This window comes from Orycteropus afer, unplaced genomic scaffold (genome assembly GCF_000298275.1).
Source record: "Orycteropus afer afer isolate SDZICR_OR568_19922 unplaced genomic scaffold, OryAfe1.0 scaffold00006, whole genome shotgun sequence".
NCBI lineage: Eukaryota > Metazoa > Chordata > Mammalia > Tubulidentata > Orycteropodidae > Orycteropus > Orycteropus afer.
The window spans coordinates 20,839,767-20,845,029 of NW_006921593.1; positions in this window are offsets into that span (position 1 = coordinate 20,839,767).

Consider the following 5,263-nt stretch of genomic DNA (forward strand, 5'->3'; position numbering starts at 1 on the left):
GGAGGGCGCGGGGCCTGGGCGACTCGGCGGACTCCGCCCGCGCCCTCTGGCCGCGGCGCGCGGGCGTGTTTGAAGCGGGCCGGGGCTCTTTGTTCGTCTGGCCGCTGTGGCTCGGGGCCCGGAGGTGGTTTACAGCTTTGATGCCCTTGACCTTACTCCCAGGTGACGGTGCTCATTTAGGCCTGGCCTGTGCGGGCTGTCAGGAAAGCAGGGTGACCGAGGGCGGCCCGGCCTTTCCACGGAGCTTGGACCAGGGCTGGGGGCCCCTCTGCCAGGGCTGCTCCCAGGGCGAGGTGGGGCCCCAGCGCGAGACAACGCGGGGGACGCCTGAGGGTGGTCCCCAGCTGGCTCTTGGAGCTCCTCTAGGCTGCCCCGGCTCTGGCCCCTCCAGGGACGTCTTCCCAAAGGCCATCCAGGAAGCCTGACCTCTGGGCAGGGCAGGCCCCACGCAAATGCGACTGTGTGCAGCGCTATTCGTGTTTATTTTCCCCCTGAGCCGCGGGCTCCTCCAGGCTGTGACTAACGGGCCCTCCAGACTCAGCGCCCAACCCCCTCCCCTGTGCCCAGGCTGGCCCACGGCTCACCCAGTGCAGCTAAATGCTTCCGTACCCCTTTCTTTCAAATTCAAAAACAGAGAAGAATAAATAAATAAATAAGGAAGTTAGGACAGCCAGGTCCCCCGACTGCTCCATCCTGCTCGGTGCTTTGCACTTGGGATAGGCCTGTGGGTGTGTGGACCCCAGGGCTTTTACCAACTCTGTGTGTCACCCGAGTTGGGACTGTCAGAGGCCCCGCGGCCTGTGTAAGAGTCCAGTGGCCCCTCCTCCCCAGGAGAGAAGCCCACCCTGCACCTCCTCCCTGTCCCTCTCTGCACCAGGAACTGTCTGTCCTTTAGTTGGAGGGTAAAGTGACTCAGCTGAGACCCTGGCTTGGTCCCGCACAGCCAAGGCTCTGTCCGGTGCCGAGGGACGCAGGCCCCAGTGGTGCCTTTGGAAATTGGGGCAGCACCTTACCATGGAGATGGAGCTGGTCTGGACGCTGGGGGATTTCACGTGAGACCCCAAAGGCCCCTTGTGACTGTCACTGCCTGGCTGACAGCTGAGAGTCACTTTTTTCGATGCCAATGTTTTCTATCTGAGACACTTCAACAATAAACTGGAATAGTCGAAGCCTGGGATCCTGGTGACGGCGCGCAGGAAAGCTTCCTTTGGTGGAGTCTGGAAGGCTTTTCTTACGCTGCGTTGTCAGCTCTGAGGCTCAGTACTTGGACAGGTGACATCGGCCCACTTTCATAAAGCGCAGCGGCTGCAGGGGCATTTCCAGGGCCGTCAGCAGGCTGTCTGGGAAGTAACCGTCAGTGGTTCTCATCTACTTCTGCGGTGATACCGCCTTGGAAACCCAAGGAGGGGTCACTATGATCGGGACTAACTCGACGGTGCATAACTACAACAACAAGAAGTCAGAATTCAAGCGAAAAAGTAATTGAGTTAGGAAATAACACTCAGTAGTGATAGTATTGTTGGACATGTGGGTTTTGTTTTAAAAATCAAGTCGGTGAGAAGACTAGTGAAGCCAAATATGAGCAGCCTATGCAACAAAACGTGCTGGTGTGTCCATGACAAGACCACCGGACTCCCTGGGACTCACAGTAGACGCCCTGCAACAAGGATGCATGGAAAAATTCTAGGGACATGTCATCAGCCCCGAGTCTGGGAGTCACAGCCATGTTTCCCACGTGTGTAAAAACTTGTGCTTTGTTTCAGGTGACTGCTTACCGACTTGTTCTGAAGATCTTTGCTCTAAGGTGTGTTTTCCTTCCACAGTGACCTTGATGGCTCTTCCGGTGTTAACCCTGCTGCAGGAGAGAAGGTGACACCTCTGAGATTCTTACCTGGGACAGTCGTTAAGAGGGAGGCACGTTTTCTGCAGTTTTCTGCAGTCCCTGGGCTCCGGGGAAGGAAGCCTGGCAAGCTGCTCCCATAAAGATTTACTGCCTCGGAAACCCAATGGGGTCACTATGAGTCAGAATTGACTCAATGGCAGTGGGTTTGGCTTCTTCTTTTTTTGGTTTGGGCTTTCTGGGAGGGAGCTCTGGTGGCACAGTGGTTAAAGTACTGAACTGCCAACCAAAAGGTCGATTGTTCAAACCCACCAACCACTCCTGAGGAGAAAGATGAGCGAGTCTGCTTCTGTAAAGATTGACAACCTTGGAAACCCTATGGGACAGTGCTACTCTGTCCTCAAGGGGCGCTACGAGTTGGAATGGACTCAAGGGCAGTGGTGGGTAAGTTGTGTATTAAGGAGCCCTGGTGACACAGTGGTTAAGCACTCAACTGTGAACCAAAGAGTTGGTGCTTCAAACCCACCAGGCACTCCGCAGGAGAAAGATGTGATGGTCTGATTCCGTAAATATTACAGCCTTGGAACCCCTCTGGAGCAGGTCTCCTCTGTCCTGCGTGATCACTATGAGCTGGACTCAACTCACGGCAGTGGGCATGGTTTTGGGCTTTCTGGGGATGATAGAACACGTGCTTGCTCTGATCTGAAGAACGCTGGCAGACCTTCAGGAGGTACAGTCGTGCATTCAGATGCTTGTGTTGACAGGACTGTACGGGTGAGCCCACCTGTGCTACTGACAGGCCCTGTGGTCCGGGGCCTTCTGGACGAAGCCAGGCAAAGAAATCACAGCTTCAGCGAGGCTCTGTGGCACTTCCTCTGGAGCTGGGGGGTCGTTCTCATTCCGCTGGAGTTCAGTGAACTAAGGCGTCAGCAGATACGTGACGGAAGAAGCCTGTGTTCCCCTGACGGAGTCGCTTCAATGGCTGGATGAATCAGTAGCGTCTGTCGGGAGACTGGTGACAGCATCGCCCCGAGTCGAGCTGTACTTCGCTGTTTGCCAGGCGCGCCCTCCTGGATGGGGGGGGGGGGCAGTGACGGGCCTCCAACAGCCCTGACACCTCCACATCAAGACTCTTGGGAGGCCTTGCCCTTGACCTGTTCTGTCAGAGACTGAGGTGATGGCAAATGTAGCCAGGATTTTCGAGAGCCACAAGTCCCCAAGATGGGGCTGTTGAGAAATGTGATAATGATGACATATCTTTGTCAATAGTAGGGTCCTTGGCTTGACTTTGCTGAACATTGGAAACATGTGGTCATGGGACAGAACTCTCTCAGGCCACGTGTGGGTGGCTTTATTTTCAGCAAGGCTTCAAGCCCCCTCACACCCTCCTCCCCACTAGGACTACAGGCCGCCGGCACTGCAGTGACCCCACGGCTGGGTGGGGGTTCACCAAAGGTAATGTGAGAGCCCTAGAAGCATGAAGGTGCTCAAATGCTGCAGTAAAATACCTCGCATGCCTGCTGAAATGGACGTCAGAAAACTCGGAGTCCCCTGCCTGGGCCACAGCGATGTGACACAGCCGTAGGTTACAAAGGGCCGCATCTAGTGCCCACGGCTCACAGCGTGTGCAGGAGGCACCGCAGACATCCCTCTGCAGGTCGCGTGGTGGGGCTTCGTCACGACGGTCCACATGGCGCCTCAGAGCACTGCCTCCCCCGGCTGTGTGGTTGCTGGGGGCCTCGCCGCCTCCTGCTGCTGCTTCCTCCAGTGTAGACAGTGGGAAACCCACTCCCATCAAGTGGATTCCAACTCACAGGGCGGAGTGGAAGTTCCCACAGGGTCTCCAAGGCTGTCATCTTTACATGAGCACAGCGACACGTTTTCCTCCCATGGAGCACCTGGTGGGTTCGAACCACCGGGCTTTAGATTGCCCATCGAGCGTTTAACCACTGCACCCCCAGGGCTCCCCTGCAGCCGGAGGAAGACTAGGAAAGCCCATTCCCAGGCTCGGGCAGTTCTGGGGTGGGAGGTGGGAGAGGAGAAGGCCTTTGCTCTGGTCCTTCCTCAGCAGCCCGGTGTGTGGATGGTCCGTGGTGATGCAGCACACAGGCCCAGCCCCGGGTGTCTGGGGCAGGGCCTGGGCACCCCTTTGTCTTGGGTCGAGAACACAGCATGGTGTCCTGGCAGCCCCTTGACTCCCCGGCACTTTGGGAATCCCTGTTTTTCTCCTGGATGAGGCAGCCCCTCGGGTCTGGGACTCAGTCCACACAGATCTGCTAGCATCAATCTCTCCAGCTCCCCAAAGAACCCTGTCACGTAGTCTAGGAGACAGGAGCCCTGTTCTCTCCACAGAACCTGACTGAGCCCCCACCCTCTGGACTGTGGTCTATGACAGGGACCCTAGGGCCCTGTGGACTCGCAGGCTGTCTCCCAGCCTGCAGGTTGGTTGACTTCACTGACATCCGCTTGTAACGTGGGACCAGCCCTGACCCTAGGTACACATCCGTAAATGCCTTCAAGATCTAAGCAAAGCTGTTCTCACGGAAGACTCTTAGTATGATGTTGTTCACTTGGAATACACGCCAAATTCCAATTTAAAACAACAACAGTGTTAAGATCGACCGTGACATACGTGGACTGGGGTGGGGGGAGTGGATGGTTTGCCAGGGATGGGGTGAGGACTGAAGCCGGACTTCTGTGAGGACTCCTTGTTTTGTAGATTTGACTTGGGGTTAATGTAAATAATTGACATAATGATGAACACTTTAATAAAAATTTAAAAATACCTAAAAATCAAAAACAAAGTCATGTAAATGTCCCTAACTGTGTGTAATAGTGGTGGCTTAATCATGCAAAGGGAAATCATTTCATGGTTTTAAAACACTGTAATTTAAAATTAAAATCTGTGTAACCAAGGGCACTATCAACAGTGAAAAGGTAACCCATAGGATCAGAGAAATTATTTGCAAATCATCTATCCAATAAAGGGTTAATACCCGGCTAGAGAACTTGTACATCTCAGCAATTAAAAAATGAGCAACCCCATTAAAAATGGGCAAAGGACTGGAATAGACATCTGTCCAAAGAAGATAGTGCAATGGCCACTGAACACATGAGAAGAGGTCCAGGTCCCATTAGTCATCAAACACTCTGCCGCTGAGTGGACTCTGACTCAACAGTGATCCCCACTGGATTTTCTTTTTCTTTTTTTTATTGTGATTTGGGTGAAGATGTACAGAGAAAATTCACTTTCCATACAGCAGTTCACATATACTTTGTCTTATGACATTGACCACAATGCAACAGCTCCCCTCCCACTTCCTCCCCATAGTTACCTCTTCCCTGTGTCCATCCCTCCATGGACTCCTGCCCCCTGAGCTGTCTCCCTGTGCATAAGCAGCCCTTCTTTCTCCCATGATTGTT